General features: G+C 42.3%; 1 long non-coding RNA gene across 4 annotated transcripts in view; it reads left to right on the forward strand.

Moving 5' to 3' along the window:
* Positions 1–1,056: 1,056 nt before the first annotated feature.
* The window catches only part of LOC310897423, a 46,673-nt gene continuing 23,484 nt past the window's right edge, over positions 1,057–24,245 (forward strand). For 2 of the 4 annotated variants that reach the window (XR_014582324.1, XR_014582325.1), the window contains exons 1-2: positions 1,057–2,459; positions 21,114–21,182. This is a non-coding gene — a long non-coding RNA (uncharacterized lncRNA). Of the gene's footprint in view, positions 2,460–7,011; positions 7,232–17,988; positions 18,094–21,113; positions 21,183–24,245 lie in introns of those variants that run through there. The other 2 variants (XR_014582327.1, XR_014582326.1) reach the window with 2 other exon arrangements.

Here is a 24,245-nt window from a genome sequence, read left to right on the forward strand (position 1 = left end):
CGCCCCACGGTTGTTTTGTAAACAGTTTGTGTTACTGCTGCAATTAAAATACATGCTTTGAATTTTTCATTTTGACTTTGTGTGTCTGCCCATCCTAAACTGCCATGTAAGCAGCACGTTGATCATAAAGGAGCTGTGCCACTTGAACCTAGCTGAAGATTTGCCAAAGAACCAAGTGGTGATGTTTGAAATAAAAAATCTTTGGTGTAGCAGGAACAGTGAGGCTGCACTGAACTAATAAATATGCACAAGCTTCACATATATGTGATGGAAGAAAGGAGAAAGAACATTCCCTATGAGTGGAAGAGAGCCCCCCCAGACAACACTGAAAGAGGTGAGCTTCTGACCATACAATCCCAGACTTGCAGATTGTCTTTTTGAAAGGCTGAAAGTCACTGATAGCACAAAACAGCTGGCATCCTTGAAATGAATCAGAATGGTTCAACGACTCTGGCTTTTTAGGTTTAAAATGTCCTTAAATGGCTTTACTAGAGTTGCAATGCTTTTCTATGGAAGTCAGCAACAAGAACGCGTGCTTGGGACACCTCGCTACTCTGCAGAAATCACTGTTTATATGTGATTATCTATCCAGTCATTTGCATACATTGCTTGTTAGGGAGTGCTCATTGAGCACATGTTTTCAGACTTGATGAGTATCTAATTTGGCCTGCTCTAAGAGGATTCTGTCTAATCAGTGCAATATGGGGCAGAGTTAGGAATCCTGGTTAATTCCCCTGCACCTTCCTTATCGTTTACTTACCCTGTCACCTTGCTCAAGACATACCAACTCCTGTGCCACCCATTGTCATCTGCTGGAGTGCAGCCTACCTGTCTCTAGAAGTCTGTATGGATCTTAGATCCGCTGGACACTGCTGTTACTGTAGTGCATGGCCACTAAATAATGCCAAGGCCAAATACTGAGGTGCGCAAAATTAGAAGCCACTTGAAAATATAGGCAATTGACTCCCTGTGCTGCCCTTTGCCAAAACAGAGCTGACAGTATTCACCTCTCACAGGTATTACAGCTTGAAGAAGGGCAAGAGATCCTTACGTGAATGGGTTATAGGACTGCGTAGTAGCCGGGTAAAGCTTCAGAGGAGAAAATGTTGGAATAAATAGGGGGGAGGCAGAGGGCTATCCAGACTGCAAATCTCTGAGCAAATTCATGCATGCCAAAGAAAGGCTCAAGGAGCAGAGATGCAAGGGTTTGCCATCCCTAAAACAGCTTGGCAGTCCCCCCAGGACTGAAGACTGGTTTCTCTGGAGGGCCTGTTCTGCTGCTGACACAAGACAAGGATCTACATCCAAGTCTCACTAGTGTTAAAGGGAGGCACCTGCTAAACTTTCCCACATGTTAGTGGAGGAAAAGTTGTCTAAAGGTATCTCACAAAGTAACAAAAAGTTGTTGCTGCACATGTTGCATTTTTTTAATATTTGTCTGTGACACAAGCTGTATGCCTACATCATTTGGATGTATGTGCTTGAAATCCTGCTATCTGTCACAAAGGGGCATTTTGGGACCGTCCAGCAAGCTTTCCCATTCTCTTCAATGCAAGACTATAAATATACAGCTTGTATGCAACCTGTTTGCGTACTGATTCCTTCTCCCTGATCAATCTGTTGCTGATTTCCAAGGACTACAGCCCCCTTTGATTCCTGTTTTTTTTTACTGCAAGCTCATCAGCAGGGATATATGCCTGAGCTTTTTCTTCTGTGGCTGTAAGTTTTTCTGTCTTTTGTAGCAATCATTAAAGTTTATTTGCGGGCTGAGGAAAGTTATACCCTTTCTGACAATGTGTTGTGGGGGTTTATTTAATCCTGTGGGGCATTTGAGTGCATTCTATTGGGGGAGGGATGGAAGAAGTAAAAGAAAAAGCTGTAGAAATCAGTGGAACTGGAGATCTAGAGTCCTAGAAGGTGGCAATCTGTTAATTAGTGTTCTTGGGAAAACCTGCCTGTGATGAAAATAAAGCCCCGTCGTTAAAACCCACTGCATTTTCCTTTTCTGCCCCTGAATGTTGTTAACAATGTTGCACTCTGGTTAAGTAAAAATCTAAAACTGCACTGAAGTGTTAGTAATCGGTTCCTGAGCAGATTCTCTAATGCTATTCACTTTTCCCTGCTAATCTTCCTGTGTGAGTTATAACAATGCAGCACCAAATGAGAAGGAAATGTCAGGTTATGTTTCAGGGCCAGCCTCCTGCCCACCCTCCATCTGTGCTGATGTCAGTGCTTATTGGAACATATGCTGCCTGTTGCTCACTGACCATCTGTTAGCCGAGCTGATGAAGTGTTCCCGTTGCTGGGACAACCCGGCCCTTGATTGCCAGTGGCACCGCAAACATTTTCCGCTCAGGTTTCACTTTTATCTGTGCTCTGGAATGGCAGCCCCGGGTGGGCACGGCTTGCCCCATCCCTGCCTTTTCCTTCCACGTGCGGGCCGAGCCAGAACACAGGCCGTAAGTTTTGGGGCGAGCGTGGAAGGCTGCAGCGAAACTCAGGTGCACGTGGGGCCTGCGATCAGCTGCTGGCATTGCGGGCTCGGGTCTAAGGGCAGGAACGTGTCTGGTGGTGGTTAGAAAGTGTGTTCGGTAAGAGCCCCTGGACTGTGACCGGCACGGCTCAGAAACACTTGTAGCCCACGGCTACAGAGGTATTTTTGGGGCCAAGCAAAAGGCTAGAGATGGGCAGCTTTTCCCTTGGTTAAGAGTCACTTGTTCAGTAATTACTGGGTTCTGTATTCGTGTCTGACAGCCGCAAGTCTCTTTACGACTGTAGGCCTCAGTTCGTAGAGCGAAAGTGATGATAAACCACAGCAGCAGTGATCAAACTGTTTGCCCACATGCAGCCTTTTTGCAGCTCTGTCGGGTGAGCCTCCCCCCCCCCCTTAAAAATGTCTACAAGCGTTAATCAATCCTCATGACAAGCCTGTGGGGCTGGCAGGTGGTATTCCCATTTTGAAGAGAGAGAAGCGAAGTGTGAGAGCTGGCATGAGAACCGAGGCGTGCCCACCTCCCACCCCTCGCCTGCTGAGATCACTAGACCATATTGCCCTTCACTGCACACCAAGGGCCCCAGCTCAGCCGCGGTGCCAACGGGAGCTGCATACCAGAAACGAGGGCCGGGTAGGCTGTGTCCTTTAGTTCTTCACATGTTAAATATAAAGGGAAAAGAGCAGGGCCTGATAAGTGAATTTTGTTGGTGAAGGTGGCTGTGGTGGTTAGGCTCAGTGCTGTCGTAACTGGGTAAGTGACAGCCTTTAGATTGCAGAAAGCCTAGCTGCTGGGTAGTGTAAAACACTGTCAGGTTGTGAAATGCCTTGGTCTTTTGTCTTCTGTGTTGGTACTCCCTGGCGTTTCTCCTTGCCAAATCTGGCAGCAGTTTTGGTCCCTGGATGACATCAGTCACTTCCATGAGCTCTCTGCCCCAGTGCTAAAAACTATCCAGTCCATCTTTCCATTCGTCTCCCTTCCATGCAGCCTTGCCACTTCTCTGTTTTACCAAAATCCTTTTCATACATGTTGCCCCTTTGCAGTTCCTACGAAGCAAAAAGTGAAGTTTTTAGCCTCACCTACAGCCTGTCCTTTCTGCCTTCTCCCAGTCTTCCTGTACCTGTAGCCTTCACTCTGGATGGCCTTTTTTTTTCCCTTCCCCTCACTTCTCATGTTTCTAAAATCCTCTTTTCTTCTGTTCTTCACACAAAAATCCTATTGTCATTTTTGTTTTTCAGTTCATCCTATCAGATACGTGTACCATCTTTTCATAGGAGAAGGTTGTAGGCTCCTGTAAGAGTTGTAAGAAAAAGGGCTATTTCTTTTTCACCCTGTACATCAATTATTGTTTTAATTAAATGACTGAATGCTACAATAATGCTGTGTGCTCAGAGACTGCGTGACGTGTGGCAGAGTTGGACGAGATATGATATATACTGACATAATCCTAGGTGTTAATAATAATGTACAACTTCAGCATATGTTGCTATTTCAGGATGTTCTGGCACAATAGGCTGGTTTTATTCACCCTGGGGCCAAGCACATGAACAAATTACTGCAAGGCCAGCAAGGGTAGGGATTTGCATTGCCTCATCTGCTTTGTGGTAAGTGCCTGTGTTGGTTCCTATTCCATGGTGACTGTGAGGTGCTGTGCTGTGCTTTTGATGAGCAGCAAGCCGAGTCTCTTACCTTACATTTATTGTGGTTATGATAAAGGCATTTATCTTCAGTTTATCACAATTACCACAATGGAGCCTGAGCACTCTAAATTTATACCCTCTCTTGTGGTGACTCGTTTGGTGCCAGTCTGCTTTTAAATCCACTTCAGTGTCCCTTTGCATTGCCAGAATGGTACAAATGAGCCACAAAATAGATTAAAATTGGGCCAAATTTTAATACCTTCCAAAAATTTCGTAGTAGGTTTTGTTGGTTTTACAGACCTGGGCCTCTATGCATTTTGAATCAAAACAATGCGGAGTTTAGCACTTTCCTTTAAGAATTGACAACCTGAATTTCCCTTGATCAAGAAAAATGAAGGAAAACTGGTAATATAAGCCACCATCTACCCAGCCTCTAGCAGAGTTTGCAGTTCTGAACTGAGAGCGCTATTTCTACACAGGACAGAATTGCAATTTTTAGACTGAGGTTAAACCATCACACTGATTTCTGCATGTGGCTGAGTAGATAGATTACAGTGTGGATTTAGTGATACTTGAACAGCAAGAGTGTTAAACTGAATACTTTCAAAGCTTTTTGATGCTACAGAGCACGGTAAGATGAGGCAGATGCGTATATTTTACCAGAAATTTGTAACGTCTGAGCATTTCTAGGGCAGTAACTAAGGGTCATGTTGAACTTCCAGGTGGTGATACTCTTGCTATCTTACATGAATAGCTTTGTAACAGTTACTGTCCTCATCTTAACTGGTGGTGGAGGTCTCTGGTTCTGTGGCCTGGCCACAACACTGGAAGGTAAACTACGGGTTGTCTTGCAAGCACACGTACAGGCCTCTGAGATGCGTACACGTAGCCTTGGCTGATGCTTGCAAAAAGCAGAGGGGTAGATATAAATCACCTGTTTGGTGATGCTTTGATGTAGGTATCAGAAATTGTTACGAAAGCACTGTTGTGCTGCTAGGGAAGATCCTCAGCTAAGTGATACCTAGCAACACCATTAGAGAAAAAACAATTTTTACCAGCCAAGAATCAGACCTCTGTGGCTAAGGCGTTAGACGATGAGGGCTCTGCGTGATCACAGCTCTCACACATTTCCTCAGTCTGGATGGCTGGATCCTGTGAAGAACAATGAATACTTGATTGCACTGCTGCGCTCTAAGGTTTGCGGAGTGGGGCTGTTGTGTGTGCTTTTGTGAAAAAATCCCGTCCTCGCCGCAGTGGGGGGGGGCGGCCTGCCACTAGCATCAGCTGCGGGAGGATTTGCTCTGCCTGAGTTCTGCACATCACTCTCCGCACAAATTAATTAAAAGATGCCTTAGGTAGGTGTCCAGCAGGCACAGAAGGAACCCAGCTCTGTTACTAGTCTGCAATCCCCAGTTTTCCAGCTGTCACTATGTAATACGGTCTCCCCCTCACGTAATTCCTTCCTGTAGTCCAATAGAAGTCCTTTAAAGACGAAAAAAAAAAAAAAAAAAAGAAAGAAAGAGGAACAACAAGCAAGTAATCCTGTCATACGATCTGCCCCAGTAGTTTGGGGCCTGTTTCTCTTTCAGGGGCTGTGAGCATGCTTTGAGGTGCACAATAGAGATGCCTTCTCCATTGACTGAGGAGCTCAATGAGCCAAGCTCGGCAGCAGCCCCGGTAACAGCAGCAGCAGCAGCAGTGGTGCAGCACAGTAATGGGCCCAACTGTTAACTGATTTAACACTCTGCCAGCTGCAGTCCCTGAGCTCAGAGAGGAGCAGCGGGCCTTTGAATATTACCTTTCAGCCAATTAGACATATGTCACTTTCAGAAAATGTTGCGTGCCTGCTCCTGTTGAAGAAAGGCTCTGCTGGGGAGCAGAGGGGAACAGCATTACCTGCTTTCTCCCAAATGTGAGGTCCCTCCCTGGGGTAAGAATTTGTTGTTTCTGGTATTATCAGCACTGTGGATGCAAGTTCTTGAAGAGGACTGTGAGGAAGAGTGATTATTGGAGCTCCAGGTTTTATAGTATCTTGTAGGCTGCCTGGGACAGAGCTTTTACAGAAGAGGTGGATTTGAGTCACTGAATTAAAATGAGACCTCTCTCCTCACCTGAACGCTGAGAAAGTTAAAATCTGAATCTGAATCAGCTTGAGATTGCTTTACATGTAAAAAAAAAAAAAAAAAAAAAAATCTCAAAGAAACTCTGGATTCAGCTGAAGTAAATGAGTATGCAGATGTCAGGGAGTGGTGCAGATTGACAGCAGCTCAGAATGTAAAATTTTGGCCCAGCAATCAAGTTTACAAAAAAGTACAAGTCAAACTGTTACTAGTGAGTGGCAGCTCAGGGTGAGCACTACAGGCTGCTTGATTTGTCCAAAGGGTCGTCATCACAGTACCACTGAGCTAGCAGACAGGGCTCTGGGGTACCAGGCATGGCTGCTCCAAAGTCAGTGTCCTTAGGGTTGAGAAGTAGGTATTCACAGAAAATGAATATTAGGGATATTTATTTTCAGAATCAGTGGGAAAAGCAGAAGCATTTATATTTGTCATAGAGTAAGTATGCCACGTTTTATTCCCAGATTGATTGAATATTTGTATTTCAATAAATTTGAAATTCTTACTTCAGTCGAGTTAGTTTCTTTATGCTTTTTATATTAAAATACACAAAGATGCATTTTTAACATGTATTGGGATGAAATATTGCAAATTATGGAAAAAATAAATGTTTCATATAATGTGTTTAAAATATTTTAATAGCAAAAGTCAAAACAAGCGAAATGAAGCTAACAAGTTAAGCCAAATGAACTAAATGAAAAGGATAAGATAAATGTTTAAAGGTTTTTTACAACATTGTAAAAATGGAAGTGTTCTGGGGATGGAGGCTAGTGGACAGAAAAAAAATTATTTTAAAACCTTGGCCTAACATTTTCTGTCTGGCAGTTGTTGCTGTGACACTACTGGTGAGCAGAAATAAGGGATCTAGGACTGTGTGAAGACTGCTGCTTTTCCCACTGGAGGTGGGGAACTGCACACGTTTTGGACACTGTCAGACCTGGACAACAAACTGTGTGTGGCATTCAAGAAAAGAAGAGAACAGGTGATGGCTCTTGCTTCTGTAACTTGTGAGAGGAGTGATGAAGCTAGGTTAATTACTCACCAAAAAGCCATGAAAGTGAAATGTTCTCTGAATAAGTGTAATCATTTCATTCGGTTTGGGCTTTCCCAGGTTTATTCTGGGTTTTCCTTCTCAGTTTCTTCAGTCATTCTCCTAGTAAGATGTTCTATGATTTAGACTTTTGGTGCTTGGTAATTAGGAAATAGTGTTTGTCAGGGGCAATGAGGCGAGGCATATTTTGGGGGTGAGGGATCACATTGGATCTAAATGTGCAGAAGTTTTGAGGTATTGAGTCCTTTTCACATCTAACGATACCTGAAGAAAGTCTTGAGTTTAGATTTTGAAAAAAAGAATCCTTTCCTTTCCAAAAAGAAAACCCTCTTCCCTTACACTGTTTTGACCAGCTTCAGGCAGTGATGACAGGATTATGGAATGGTAATATATACACTGAAATGAGATGCTATTTGGAAGATCCCAGGGTTGTAGTCAGACAAATGCTTTAAGCCAGAATAAGTTGTCAGTGTTGATAAAAGTAGTAGTTCCACACTTCCTATGCTTCTGGCTGCTTGTTCGCACTCTTGTGCTATTCTCTTCCCATCACCATACTCTCCTTTCTGCAACCTAACACTGGAGCAGATTCAGCTGGAAATAACCTTTTCAGATTATTTCAGAGGCTGTGAAGGAGAGGGGCGTGTGTGTGGCAGGGTGTATCTGGACCTATTTTCTCCAGTCTGGTTCATTGCATGGCTACACAAACCCTTGTGTCAGTAGATAGTACATGGTACCACAATGATGGAATTGAGTGATCAGGGCAGGAAGAGAGCAGGACCACTTTATTTTTTTCTTTGGTGATAGCACTAGCTTATTGTCTCCAACAAAGCCTGGCTTCCCATGTAGGGAAAAATTGGGAAAAAGGACAATTTACCCTTTTTTAACAGCTGGATCACCTACCAACAGAAGCCACTTGAGGAGATCTTACAAAGTCCAAGTCAGTGTCTTGTCCAGCCAGCAGCTGGAGAGCCAAGATCAGATGTTCCTGTTGCTGGAGCTCCTTGCAGGTGTTGCTACCTGTAGACTTCATCTGGATGTGACAGCTTTCTCAGTGGGGTACTTCAGTGCTGCTAAGCATGTTTTTGATGACAGTCCTCATTTTATCTGATTGCGTAGTTTTTGATTAAAAAAAGAGACTCTGAACACAAGTGGGGTAAGTTTAAATACACCATCAATAAACAACACAGTATTTTCCCCCTGTGGAAGTGTGTTGGATATTTACCTCACAGGTCTTGTATAACACTACACTGTTTGAACATGGTATTTCAGGTAATGATTGTTCACTTTTTTTGTCTTTCTGTGCCAAATCTTCACTGAAGTGATCTTGCAGACTCTGTTGCTTTCTACCATCAGTCACTTGGTTAGTATGGCTTGGAACTTGCATATCTTTGTGCATTTGAATTCATTACTAATGAATAAGCATTCATCAGTTTGGCAGGAATGGACATTGCACATCTGTAATTCATAAGCGTCAAGACAGTTTTGGGTGATGATGATTCAGGCATCCACTAAATGTCCAAATTCCCTTTGGCATCAGTTGTCCAGCCATAACTTGTTGGATCCAGCAGAGTGAGTTCACATTGCAGGAATCATCTCCAAATTCCCGCTTAATAGTTTGCATGCAGTTCATGCTGGAATAAGCAATCTTTGCATGGGGGAAGCTGGCTGGAGTCAATTTCATCCCTTTTGGCAGAGAAAAGTTGATAATGGCATCAGTTGTTGCACTTTTAGGGACAAACAGATGGCATGTGAATTCTTGTAATTTCTGAAAGAAGCCTGATGAAAGCTCCCAGGGTTGTCCAAATGCTGAAAAGTTATATTGATAATGCCATTTTCTTTGCATGAGTTCTAGGGCTCCCAGTTTTCCTTTGTCTGAAAAAACACTAACAGCATCACATCCCCAAAAGACATGCAGGCCAATCAGTACCCTGCATGCATCAGTCCCAGGGGGGCTTGCTATTATATTACTGTCAGGGAATGATGTTTGGTGTCTGCTTTCCAACTTTCTCATGCATCAGCCAAGATCTGTATTACTGCTGGATTTCACCCATCGTTTTAGCATGCAGTATAACACACATCTTCCCTTTTTTTATGGTACTTTGAGAAGTTCTGTTTTCTTGTGGTGGTCTGTGGTTAGCCAGAAAGAGAGGATCACACTTCAATAGAGAAGTCTGTAATGTACTTTACCTTTGTGATTTACATACATGCACACCATCTTTTAATCAGGATTTTGATAAGGTTTGACTTCTTGATGGGTCAAGAGAAAAAAATTTGTTACTTGGACTTTGTGGTCTGCATTTGTGTTCTCAAAATGAAAGCTGGTAGTGGATCCTCTTGTATTTCTCACCACCTTTTGTTGCTTATGTCTGGTAAATATTCTAACTTTCTGACTTTGTGCACCTTCCTATAGTTCAAAAGAGCAGAGATGCCTTGTTAACACCACTCAGCCCTGGGACAAGTCTTTGTTAATAATACAGACAGATGGGATAGTGATGGTTTCAGGGGGGCTTTGCTGGACTGTTTTTTCCCCCATCTGACTAAATAAACTAAGCCTTAGTCAAAGAGGTTTATCTGTTGCTCTGTTCTTGCTGATGGGCTTAAGTCTTCCTTCTATCCTGTTAGCATTGTATGAAGAAACCATGTGCATTTGACTTAATTCAGTTCTGAGGGCTGAAAAGGCCACAGCTCACTCTCACCGCATACTTTGATGTCTGCTGTCCTCTGTAAAACTGCTCTACACAGCACCACTTGGATGCCTATTGATTTTTACTTCGTTGCTTTCGGCTCTGTGGTCAGCACTAAATTATCTTTGGCAAGCATATCCATCAACAAGTTGTCGGGATACGTGAGCTCTGTCCCTTTGTCTCCCTGGCTGATACGTACCTAGTGTCTCCTTCAAACCTGCTCTTTCAGGTTCCAAGGAATTTTTTTTTCTCAGTTGAAACATTATTTATTGGTTTGCATTTTTTTTCTTTTAGATAGAACTACTCTTACTTTGAGATAAAAGTTGCTGTCATATCTGGGTTAATGAAGACATTTTATGATAACTGCAAAGACCGCTTGGTATACAGAAGGTTTTTTCTTCAGAATATTCAGAATTTGGATTACCCATCTGGTAGTATTGAGCGCTGTTATTTTGTCTGCCTTTGCTTTTGAAGTACAAATGGTAACAAGACTGGGAACTAATGAACTTCTGAAACCATAGATTCTCTATTGAAAATGGCAAGGTTCCTGGTTCTTTGCAATATTCCTTACTTATACATCAGCACATAATGCATTGCATTTTACAGGCAGTTACTAATCCTTTGTTTTTTCAAGTATTTGGGATAAGGAGTCATTTGAGTTTTGGTTGTTGTTGTTTTGGGTTTTTTTTAGGTTTTGATTTTTTTGTCTGTTTGGTTATTTTGTTGTTGTTTGTTTGTGTCGTTCCTCCCCCCCCCCAACAGAAGACACATTCCTACTCCTTGAATCCTGTTTCTTTGTTTTCCTAGAAATTTCTTCCTTCTCAGTCATTGTTGCCTTGTTCCTTTGACCAAGTGATATCCCCAAAGACCTATTTTTGGCCACGGTTATTCATACTTCTCACAATACTGAATTTGTGATGTTTAATTTTTGTTTGGCAACATCCTGAAACAGAGTCTGGTTGCGGATCTAGGCAGCTTTCAGAAGGGTATTTGCAAATGCATGCTCAGATGTGGCTTTAGGTTAGAGCTTGGTCTTCTGAAATTGTGTGAAGAGTGTATGTTTTCTGTGCTGTTTCAAAGCTGTTCACTAGTTCCTCTCTCTACTGCTTACTTTAATAGATGTGACACTAATATTTCAAACCTGCAATAAAAAACACATGTATTGGAAGCATCAGCAAAGTTTACCCTCACGTAAACAGAAAGAGCACGTGTGAAGAAAACTGATATTGTGACATTCAGTTTTCATTTGGTGACCAATCTGGAAAAGCTAATCTGCTTGACATTTGTATTTGTCTTCAAACTCTATCCATGGCCAACCATAGAGATAATGCAGACTATGTTGATTCACACAGAAGAATCCACCTAACTCAAAATTTGCCCTCTCAAATGCTATCACTTACTATCCTGAGACACTGAAGAAGAGAAAAAGTGCTATAGCTCCACTTCAGTGAGCACTCAAACAGTAATAGCAGGAAGACAGATACACTATCTCTGCCTTTCCTGAACCGAGTAAAGGGTGTGAAATTTTAGTGAAAGGGCCGAATTCAACAACTCTAAGATACAAAACCAAAATAATGCGAAAATGGCTTCCTCTCAGAACAAATTGCTTTCATTCAATGCTTTGTGTTGTTTGACTCACATAAATTCCTGATATTACTAATATTTTCTGGCTCTCCGTCAGAACCAGATGAATAAATCCCTTGTTACTGGATTTTCATATGTGTAGCCTTGAAAACTCGAACCTTTCAGTTCATTCTCCAGTCTGTCTGTAATAGGAAGTGACTTGAGGGATCTGGACCAGAAAATTGTTGAAATGGATATGTAGCTGGGAAGCATTTCATCCTTAGCAAAACAACATATTTGGCTAAATTTCATGTAGTTGCAAATACCCCCATCAGTCCTGGCCAGCAGTGTTGGTAGTGCCATAAATTAAATAAATGCTATCTTCAGAAAGCAATTGCCCATGTAAGAACACTGTTAGCACAGTTCTCCCACTTATCTTTCTTCGATTACTTGCACTAAATAAGTGGAAAGGAGCAGAAAAACGTACAAGTGGTAACAGACACTTCATCTGATGAATAAGGTAGATTGACTGCTTATATGATACTTTGTATTTCTTCTTCAGTTTAGATGTTTTAAAATAGCCCATAATGTTCAAGACGGGTAAGGCTGAGAATCAGCCACATAAGATAATTTTTTAAAAATTAAGACATGTTCCATGAAAAGAGCAAAGGAACTGAAGGAGCATGATCTCTTCAGGACCTCTTGTTTTGTGCTTATATTCTCTGGTGTTTAATAAAGTGTTGCCTCTAGTGTTCCCTGACTGAGGCAGACATTGTGTCTCACGTATAGATTCCTTGCATCTCATAAGATTTAGCTTCTGCTAATACCTTTGATAAGGGCACAAACAGAAGCACCTTCCTCAACCCAGCTGCCCATTTTCGTGAGACTTGTAGGAATTTAATCTCGGAGTGTAATTTCAACCTCCTAGTGACTTCACTGCTGTTCTGACTCCTCGATACTTTGTGCACTTTCTTACCTGCTTGTGTGTGCATTTAGGAATCTGATGTTCATGTCACTTTTTCTAATGACTTGTCTCCTTCAAAAATGTAGTGAGATACAGAGTTCCTGTGTCTACTCCCAGTGAGGAAAACCTGCTGCAGAGGAGAAGCTGTTCTGAACATGGACATAGTTCGTCAGTTGTGAGTTTTGGTCCTATTTAAAACATGCACTGCATGTGTGAAACCATTGGTTATTCTTTTTTTTTTTTTTTTCCTACCTTGGAAAACTTGAGAGTCGAGCACAGACACCATGTCTGTCTTTGAGCAGAACAATTAAGGTAATTAGCCAAGGCAACTGCTCAGTCCCTGCAAAGCAGAGCTGAGGAAAGTAGGAGGAATTTCCTCCTATGGAAGAGATACTTGAAGTTACCTCCAGATTCTTAGCTACTGCTGTCAACTTGAGAATTTAGCTGGCACGCAAATCAAAAGGGACAAAGCCCGAGCAGGAGCAAGAGGGAAAACGAGACACTTAAGAATATCCCTGAGGAGATTAGATGAAGATCCCTCTACAGGAACTCTTGACACAGCAGACACAAGCTTAAGAGACTGTCCTGAATTAGACTTGTCAGAAAGCAGAGCTAACAATAGCTGCTGGGCCCAGCAGACTGAGCCGCACACCCAGGAGGCTGCACTGCCCATCAGAAATTAGTTATCAGGGACTGCAGAGGTGAACGAAAGGCACAGTCAGAAGCAGCCACCATCCTGGAAGCTGAGTGAGTGATGTGAGCAGCAGGTATTGCTTGGGGATGGTTGTGATAGCTCCCATTCAGAACAATGCTGTAAGATACCTGTTACCCATAATGTGTGCAAAGACATTTAAGGTCGTATATGCCACAGGAAAATACAGGCGTAACATCTGAAATAAATTGTCTGAGGTGCTTACAAATGAGGTGTCCAATTCACTTGACTGTAGAGAAGCCCTATGGTAACAACAAAGGGTAACGTCCATAGCAGTTTTGCACTTATCTTGTCTTTTTTTGGCTCCTCAGCTCCTCAGTACTTCATTGTGGTGGCATTCAGAGCCATAGCAGGACACGTTGATGCCACACATGCATCGCACTTTCGTGGTAGCTGCAGGCTGGTGAGGGGAGGTTGTTCTGGCCGTCTTGCCTCACAGCTGCTGCAGCTCTGCTGACACACGGAGCAGGGTGTGCTCCGAGCACAGCTGTCGTTGCTGTCATCGAGGAATGCTGGAGACTCTGTCTTATGCTAGAGTCCAGGTTCAGGGGATTCCTGGGGAGCTCCTTGCAAGCAGTGTATTATAAAAGTGCTTGTAAAACCTTTTCAACCTTAGCTTGTAAGAAGATATACAAGGAAGTCATTTGGAGCTGCACTTTTTGGAAAAAAACTTCAGCTCTTAGCTCGTGAAGCATACTCTATGTTGATAGTTGAGCAGTGTATTCAGCTGGGAGGAGCCATACAGGGAGGCTAGGGCAGGGTTCCTGCAGGAGATTAATGCCCTTATGTTCAACTTGATCTATTACATAGAGCGCTCTGTGTCACTTCTCCTGGACACACCATGATTTAACGTTCAGGAACACACACATCTTGTCATGAACTCAATCAGCTACTGGCTTTCTAACCCATCCCTTTGTCAGAGTGTGACAATTTTTGCTTGCAAATATCTCCAGAGTAAGGCTTCTCATCCAGAGGAAGCAGAAGGAAACTGCCCTCCTTAATGAGCATGAATTAAAAAAGGAGGAAATTTTCCTGCCTTTCTGCCCTCCATGAACACAGTTGAGGTCCATCGTGGATGCTGTTTGATGCGCCCAAACTTCTCCTTCAAATAAACTGTAAAGCCAGGGTCCTGGCTGTTTCTTATTGAACATCCCCTGGAACTTTTCACATCTGTCAAGTGCTGACTTGTGCACAGCAGCTGAATGCCACCTTGGAGTAACTGGACATCACTTCTCTATCTTCCTCATCTGGTTTTGTTTCTCTCCTTCTCCCTTGGCACCCTAGCCAAAGGCAGCCTCATTTCACTAGTGAGTTTGTTCTGCACAGTGTTACCTAGAGGCTGAATCCTTCGCTCCTTACTCCAGCTGGTGCTTCCCTTGACTTCAGTGCAAATGTTGTGTGAAGAAGTTTAAGTAAAGACTACAGAGTGGCTCCAATCCTGCGTCTAAATTTAAGCATACCGTGGTGCCAGTGTAGAATTTCATTCCTTCTCTTCAGCTTTGTGGGACTGAAAAGGCTTCTCTGTAAGGAGCCAGGTGCAGCAGGGGGATCAGCATCTATACGTCCCTCAGATAAAGTGCTGCTGTGGAATTCACAGAGTTAAAATAGCCGGTATATTGATACTGTCATTGTAGTACCATATTTTTAATAGACTAAAAATCTTGCTTATTTGTCATGACCAATAAGTTGTATTAAAAAAATAAAAATAAAATAAACTTTCAAAGGTTTCATAAAGAGTGCCAAAAGATCCTGGAAACAGGGGAACTTCTGAGAATTCCAAGTGTCCAGCTCTAAAGTCTTCATATACTAAAAAAAAAATTAATACTTGAGCATTTGTCCTTTACTCAGCTATCTTGTAAGTATTGCTGCAAATGCAACAAGAGCTGAAAACAGCAGCCTCTTAGCAGTGGCTTCTTTTTTTTTTTTTGGCTGTTTAATAAACATACACTAGATACAAATTTAGCCAATAAAAGGTTCATGTAGTATGTATGTATGTATAATACATGCACAAAAGGACTATTCAAAATGCATAGCAACCACTCGGCAGGGTTTAATTTTCCTTAACAGTTTTCCATTTTCCTTTAAATTTGGGATGGGAGTGGGGGGTAGCAATCAGAATCCTTGGCATAAATGGGATAATAATAAGGAAGTTCCTGGTATTGTTGATGTTATAGTTCCTAACAAAGCATACAACTGAATTCAGATAAAAGAAAGTTTCTGATTAAAAGGGACCATATGAATGACAAATTTTAGAAGTTATTGGAAATTTCTTTTAGCTGCTAATCATTGTCGTATGTTAATCATAAGAGAAGTGAAACACCAGCCAAGATTTTTGCAACATGCTTTATTAATTTGGTTAACAACTTTCTTAAAATGTATTTTAAAAACTATTAGCATTCTGTATGATAGCACACATAAATTATGTCAGCCGAACAGTACGGCAGGTTACATCATTGTGACATTTATGAAGCCAGCATCTGCTGTGCATGATGGGCTGGCTTTTTCGAAAGCCTATCTAAGGGTTTTACAGCTGGCTTTCCAAATATATGCCCTTCCCTCTTCTTAAAGTGACACACGCACACACACAGATCGGTGCTGGGTTTGGATTTTCATCCAGATTTCTCACTTAACAGGGTCTGTTTGAGTGTCGGTTTTCATGTATGCTGGCGGTGAAGTCCTGAGTGTTAAGCAGATGTGTTAGGACAACACCTAGATGTCCAGACTGAGGCTGTAATCCCCTTTTAGTACAAGTGCAGAAGCAGATATTACTAACAGTTGGCTGAGAGTGCTGAGTGCTGTAAAACCTAGTCACACTTTACTGTCTTGAAAAATACAGAGACAGTTTTGGAGGGTGTTTTGTTGAATTTTTTTAATATTTGACACTAATGGTACAGATAAGACTTTTTATTTGTTTGTTTCATAAGAATCTACCTTTCTAACTCTCACTGAAATCTGGCAGTTCAGTGCCTTCGTGTATTTAATGGGCCAGGGCCTGGCCCTCTCAGCCTCTTTAGGCACTTAAATTGTCCTTTGCACTGTGCTGGAGAAAAGGCTCGAGATGTGCCTGTAGGGTTCTGTGAATGCAAAGAAAACAGGGTTTTAAAGAACTTAGGGCCTGGGCACAAGCAAAAGCAGGATTGCTGATAAAATAGCACCAGTCCTGCCAGCCACAGTGCGGTACTGGGTAAGTTGGTCTGCCAGGTTTATCTTCACCTGTTTGTTTCATTTTGTTTTGCTCTCTACACAGAGCAGTGCAATCAGCCCGTGATGTGTGAGTGAAATAGGCGGAGGCTTTCTTCACATTTTATCTTCCTCTGCTATAAAACAAAAACAAAAACAAAAACAGAAACAAAAACAGCAACCTCTTTCCTATCAAGACTGGCAGAACAATCTTGTGATATATGGTCAAGATGCATATAGATGTGTGCATGTACGTACATATACGTATACGAAGTATTCTGTCCCTAAGTCCTGAAGTCAAACAAAGCCCCAAACCCCTGCAGTGCACTAAGTAGTCTTGCTGTTCTGATACGTGCATAAAGCAGGCACCTGGTACTTCTCCCTGAAAAGGCTTTCTGTGCCTGAAGAAAGAAGCAAGCAGAGGTGAAATCAGGTTTACAAAGTGGCATCGCAGTGTCTCTCACCTGCCTGAAGGGATCGGCTTCAGATTCCCCTGCAAAACCCACCAGCAAAACACCAAGCTGATACTGAGCCACTTTTTTTTTTTTTTTTCCTAAACCCTTCAGTAGCCCAAGATACCTTTCCATGGGGCCGCAGTTCTGCTTGCAAAAAGCCAGTCATTTCATCAAAGCCCCAGACTCTGGAGAACATGGGCTGTGCCATCTCAGGGCTGCTTTTCAAGGAGGCATCTGTGCTTAGCATATGGCAACTATTTATTATAGCTGTTGCATTGAGAAACAACAATTCCCATGATAATTGTTTCTCGTATATCAAGATGCTTCAATCTCTGTTTCCCACAACATTCTGCTTGTCTGGTATGTGTGTGCCAATGTCACCACAGTCCTCGCAGACAGTTGTCTACGTTTTGTCATTACTGAGGGTAAACAGACATGACTTGAGTGGGAAGGAGAGCGGGGGAAGTGGACTGCTAATTTAGTCTGGCTTCAGTACTGCGCTGTGAAAGGAGCACTGAATGATTTGTGGGCAATATTTACAAACCTCCCCTCCCTCAATCCGTCCGTCCTTTTTCTCCGAGCACACATTGTTTAAGAGCATTAATGCTTAGAGGTTTTGCCAGAATGCAGTACAGACGAGGCTTGAATTTGCAAGGGAATGGGGGAACTTTTCAGCCTGTTCATTATTCCTAAAGAAACAATCACATGTTCCCTTGAAAATATATGACATGTATTGTACATTTAATCATGTGTGTGCATACACTTTCAGCACCTATACTAGAAGGGTACCATATATAACCCTTTCTCTGTATACAGTATTCACATACATACCTTTTATTTGCTAGATGTCAAAATCCCTAAACACGTAGATTAATAGAATAAAATAAAACCACTGGTTCATCACTAGCAAGAGGGAAACTTTTGATGCCTGACCTGGCTGTGATTTCCCCTTTTGAGTTCTGAGTTTCAGAGCCTATTACAGGGAACAGTTCTAGGCTACTTGTTTGCATGAATCAGTGCAACTCTGTAGATTTTCAGCATCGGTGTTTCGGTCTGTACAGGGTGGGATTTGGATCCGTAGCATTTGGTGATGTTTTCTTTTTCCTTTTTTTTTTTTTTTTTTTTTTTAGGGGAGAGAAGGGATAGTATGTACCTTTCAGTAGTTAACGTAATGGAAGCAAATGTGACCTGGAAAAGGCTGAGCAAAACCAGCATCTGAGAGTTCTGTGCATCAGGTAAACATTGCACTCATTTTCTCAGTTAGCCAGAGCCACTCCTGAGAAGCCATAAGCATTAAAAATCAGCAGGATCTAAGCTTTATTGAGGAACTATGAGGGAGGAAAGGTGTTGACTCTTACCATATTTTAACTCAGGTCATGCTACTGCAGAGCTTGGGCATAACCAAGATTTGACCTCAGCTCATTCTGTGCTCAAAAACAGAGAGAAGAGTCTGTTACTTTCTGATAAATTAGGCTCTGTTCAAAATACAGCATTACTCCCTGACAATACAAATGAGCCAAGCTCTTAATGCGATGATGAGAGCTTTGATGATATTCAGCACTTGTGAAGCTGACTCTTGGTCTTTTGTGTGGCGCTGATGTGTTTACACTAACCAGAAGATGTTCACACGTACCGTATTATTCATAAGTTCATCTGATTTTAACCAGCTTGTCTGGTTTCATGTTAAAACCTGAGCTGAAACAATTTTGCTTGTGCGAGGAGGTGGTACGGCTCTTAGTGAAGTTTACATGACTCTGCTGCTTTATGCCATTGCTAACTGGATCCTGTATTTGCATGTAAAAGTCTGACTTCATAATGCTGCTTTATTTTTGGCTTTGTGCAAGCTGTTTCTAGTTGAATCAATAGTAAAACCACTCCTTAAGGCAGATAAATATGTAATTAGTAGAAATAATGGAGCACTAGTCAGCTGCAAAACTGATGCTTCATCTAAATGTGTGTAAGGCACTTTATTTAGTTGGCATGTTGCTAACATCTATTAAGTTAAATTATGAGAAGTGTTTTGAGGCCTTTCACACAGAAAGTGAAGCTTTTCATTCCTTATTTACATGTGTGAATGTATATGCATGGAGACTTCAACCCATGAATTAACTCCAGAGGAAAACAAACCACCAGATAAACACAAAGCCTGGGTTTGTGTTTGGGTTTATTATTTTTCCCTTCAGAAAGCAAAGAAGCATCCTTACAGAATTTTCTGATTAATTTATTCAAAGAACTTAATTGATGTATCACAACACAGCAGTATAATTTACATGGCATTAAAAAATGGAATTGCTTCGTTCTTCACGCTGACAGCAGCCAGCTGACTGAGTAACGAGAAGTCGATCTTTGATGGTCATTTCTGCGACGTCGAAACATGTGCTTTTATTTAATTCTCACCTCACGCTGTTTGCTTTTCTAAACAGCATTAAATGAGCATGGAGCTGCGCTTGAAATATTACACGGTGTTTTATTAACACCAGTTAACACTGGTAGCTCTGGGTAGATAGATAGCTCCAGATCCTACTGGAAGTCACCATACATCTTGGGGTTTCATGCAAATGTAAAACCCATGCTAAACAACTTCTGGATTGGACAATTAAATGTTTGAAGTCAGAAACCTCTTTGGACAGTTGCTTCTACAGTGCAGCTATCAGTGCCAAAGAAATTCAACAAGACATATACATGTATATATGAGCTGAGTGTCCCCAGTGGAAGAGGTGTTTTTAACTTAGTACACCTGGTCCTTTGGGGTTTGGGCCTGGGGTGCTGTTTCTTTGCTCCTGGGGATGCTTGCAAGGTTGCCTTTATACAAAGAACACAGTCACATTCAACCTGAGGTGACTTTTTCTTAAACTAAGGAAAACTGAGGAACAAAAAGGGGATGAAATCACTGCAGCATTGAATAATTCACACTGGTAGAGACCTCTGGAGGTCGTTTAGTCCCACTGTCTGTTCAAACCAGGTTGAATTAAATCAGGTTTCTTGTGGTCTTTTCCAGTCAAGTGATCATCAGCATAAAAAGCAGTGTGAGAGTCCATCTCACTTCATTGCAAGTCCTCTTGTCAAAGGCTACAGTGGCACGGCACTAGACACAAGCCCCTGAGGCTAGGGCTTCACCCTTGGTATAACCCTGTCCCAAACTCTGTAACACCTCTGTGTTTGCTGCTAGAGAAGCCCACTGAAATAGAGAGTATTGCCAACAGGCAGGGGTTTGCCAGGGAATGAAGGCAATAAATTTTTACCTATCCCCACCTGCGAGCTGGATGGCATGGTGTATGTCCCTGTGTCCCTGCAGAGCTGTGCAGCTCCCTGGAAGAGTCAGGCTGCAGCCACCTCTGGTCCCGTCTGCCCAGATCTTCCCCAAAGTGGTGGCTGTTTGGGCCACACCACTTGACCACGCTCTACAAGAAGGCTAAATGGTGTAGTGTGGAGCACAGCTGAATGCCCATAACCTGCGAAGTGTCATCTCTCAAGCTGTGGATGTCCCTGCTCTGCAGCCCAAGGTCATACTCTGCTAGCTCTGTGCAGGGAACTGGGAGGGGGATGAAAGGAGAGAGGAAGCTATCTCCGTATACAAGAATGTTTTACTAGTAGCACAAGAAAAGATGGAAGAAATTATAAATCTTCAGTTCTCCATCTCCTTGCAAGCACGGAGTACCTTGTCACAGTGCCTCATAAGGATTTTATGTATGGTTTTAATACTTGAAACTTCCTCCATCTTCAAAGAACAACAAGACTTTGAGACAGATATGTGGGAAATCACTTAGCCAAGTCTTGTAATTTCAGTTCTTCTGCAGTGATCTGCAAACCACAGACTCTGAAATGAGCAAGGGGTTATGTGAATGTTCCGTATAAGTATTTATTTTTATTTTCTTTAGCAGAAACTGTCAAATAAAGCATCTCCTGCCCTTCAGAGTTTTTGCAGTCTGTGCAGAGCTTCTGCAAGCCAGAGCTTTGCTTAGTACACTTAATTAGAGTTTGCTTATTATAACACTGCAAAATACAAGCTGGTTTTAGTCTGGGAATTAAATTTTGCTGCGTTTTATTCTTGGTTAGCATCAGTTGCTTCCTAGCATTGGCAGCAATGCTCATGAGATCTGTGCATGTCTGGTGCATGAGAGGTTAGTAGATTTAACAGGGAGACATTAAAAATGGATTTAATAGAGTAGTAGCCTGGACTTCAGTATGTACTGTAATTTTAGCATTGCCCCTGGGTAAGTATTCAATTTTGACTTTTTATTTTTTTTCCTTCCAGACTAAATGAAACAGATGCCTCTCAGTACACTTCTTTGGTAAACACACTCTGAGAATCCTCCATCCAATTGTAAGTGATTATATGGCTAAAAATGCATTCTGTAATAGAGAAAACAGATGCAGTGATAATTATCCCAGTGCCCTGCATGTCAAATATTAACTATTGGTGGTGGAAATAAAGAGGCTGAAATCAAAACCAAGTGGGATTTGCTGTACCAGATCAGACTACCAGTTCAGGTTGTCTGACTATATCTTCAGATACAGTCTTAGCTTGATAATTTATAAAGAAATCAGGAATGCCACTTTATAATATTGGTAAGGAAGATGAACTTCTGAGGTTCAGTTTTCCTATCAGTTGTTTGTACATGATACTTTCTAGTCAGGCATGGAACTCAAAGGGTCATCAGGGCTTCCAGTAATTATTTGAGTACTTTAAGTCTGTGATCTGATTTTTCAATGCAATTTCACTGCCACCAAAAGCAGTAGCCAACTGTGCTCTGTGTTCAGTAACATGAGAATTGCAATGCCTTCCTAGGCAGTTTGAGGTTGGATCAGTGAATTAAGTTTTTGCCTGTGGCTGTTGCGGAAAATTCCTTGTGGATGTGCAAGCTTATCATCTGATCTTCCAAGATGTTGGTGAGCGTAGCACTAGCCAGAGTGACCAGCATGTATGCAGGATCTTAGCTCAGGCTGGAAGCTTTAGTCCTTTGACCAAAATCATTGCAGCTGCTTCTGATTGCTCTTGTTTTGCCCTCACATAGCTGAAGAGTGTCCAAGCAGATAGCCTCTAATATGGTCTCATCTCTTCTGCTGGTTTTCTCTGAGTAGTTTTAGAAGGGTTGCAATATTAAAAAGGCGAACATTCCTCCACGACAAAGGTATTTGTCACAGATTCCTTCAGCTAGTTGGAGGCATCTAACCTACTGAGTGTAAGGGTAGGTGCCTTCTCACCCAGCATTTGCTGCCTGGAACTCACGCTGTTGCAGATCCAAACTAATATTCCATATTCCTTCTCTTGCCAGCAGAGACACAACAAGCACTTTCAGATGGCAGTTCAACCTATCCTAAAATAGGTGGGAAAACTGTCTTCCACAGGTGCCTGTTTTGTCTCTAACTGTAAAGGGAGCCTGCAGCGCTAAGATAAGCGAGAAGCCTAATTTTTGGTGACTTGTTTACCTGAGGTGAGTGTTATCCAAGTTAGCCTCATCATTCCCTTCACTTCTTCTCAAGATGGAGGAAAGACAACCTCTTTCAGAGTTGGAGTGGAGAAGTATGACCCTGTAACACAGAGTAGCCAGAGGCTGGTGGTTAAAACAGGAAACTAATGTAAACTGCTTATCATTGACAGGTAGGTAAACTTTAGAAACTGGGTGAATTCACCTGTGAGAAATGTATGAGAAATAGGTCAAGGCCATGCTGTCTGTTTACATGCTTTTAATCTCCACCAGGACATAGCAATTTATCATCTTTCCAAAGTGAAAGCCCTGCTCGGTGCAGAGGAATGGGTTGAAATTCCATGGTCTAGGAGACACAGGTGTTCAGGTCAGCAATATCTAGTCGTCTTTCTGGGTCTCAATAAGCCTGTCTAGGTATAGTTGGTTCCAATTATATTTTGATGTGGTTTTATGAGAGTCAAACCTACTAATGGAGTGGTCTCCTAAGAAATGTTGTGGGGGCAGGAGAGGCTTGCTTTTTGCAAAACTCTCCTAAAGAAGGACAAAATATTTATACACATACATATAAAACCTATATGTGTACTTGTCCAGGAGAAAGGTGTGATATATTAATGTGAAAAGGCACATTCCCTGGTTGCGTTTTTGGGGGAAAACATGACGGATAGGAGGACAGGGGCTATTGGAAGTTGAAGGCATCTCCCCAGGTTACAGCCGAGACCAGCTCAGGCTGGACCTGAGCACAAGAACCTTCTCTGCATTTTTCTGCACTGAGCAGCAGCAGGAGCAGCCACCAGTTTGGTTCAGCAGTAATCACTGGGCTAGCCTTTCATTACTTTTTGACACTAATTAATATGCCATGTGCTCTTTCAAGAACACCAGATAAGTACTCACAGCTTTTCCTAGGCAGATGGTAACTTGTGTTACTTGACCAGATTTGCTGATTGCTGTTAGATATCTCACTCCTTGCACAGCTCCGCGGCTGTACCATGTCATGCCTCTGAGTATTCTCAGCCACAAAAAAGAAGGATTTTGTTTGATTTTGAAAGCCATGGGCGGGATAAAATCCCATTGCTCTTTTCTGATATGTCTTCTACTAACATCAACTTTTTGTCTGAATTTTGCCTGAATACAGGCAGAAGAACATGCTGCAGGTTTAAGCTCACTGTGAGCAGCAAATTCCCACACTCATCTTAAAACCCTCTTGTTTTTCCACAACTTTGTAGCATCTTTCGGGTCTCAGGAGGGGAATTGTGAGTTGTAAATTTCTTTATGCATCCTCCTTTCACACTCCTAGGAGTGAAAAATAAAATGCTCCCCAGCTAGGCCATCCCTCTGTCTCTGAATAAACATTTGTTCGAGGGCTCCCATTCTTGCCAAGGTGTTAGGATAACATTCTCATGCTGATTCCTCTGCCCTCCTTCAGCATCCTGGTGCTGGGGTGCTGGAGGTCCATTTCCGAGGCTTTGAAATGGCCATGCTCTCACCTCACCTCATACACATGGAAATCAGATCAACAGAAGGAGAAGGAGCAAGCTTGTAAATCCCATGGAGAAGCCAACAGGGCAGGTTAGGAAATTATGACCTTCAGTGTATTAACAGTTGTGGTAAGAGCTCTGTGCAGCCAAAGAGGCTGCAATAAAAATTGAGAAAGGGTGGGTAGGTGGGCGAGGGCACTGCTCAAGGGCTTGGGCCTGCTTCTTTCAAACTCCACTGACTGCTTTGCCGTTGTGTTGGGGAAGGCCAAAGCTGACCATTTAAAGCTTTTAACTGCTTATTTTTATACACTGAGAACAAAGGTTCTCTTATCATTAGCAACTGTTTGTGTAAGAGTTCAGAAACCACAGCTGATAGGGGAGCCATGCTATAGTGGACACCACACATGCCCAGAAAGCCCTTGCCACAAATCTACAGACCAGAGAGACAAAGGGCTACAGCATATAAGTAGCACGGGTGTTGCA

Source organism: Anser anser, assembly GCF_964211835.1.
Source record: "Anser anser genome assembly, chromosome: 3".
Taxonomy (NCBI): Eukaryota; Metazoa; Chordata; class Aves; order Anseriformes; family Anatidae; genus Anser; species Anser anser.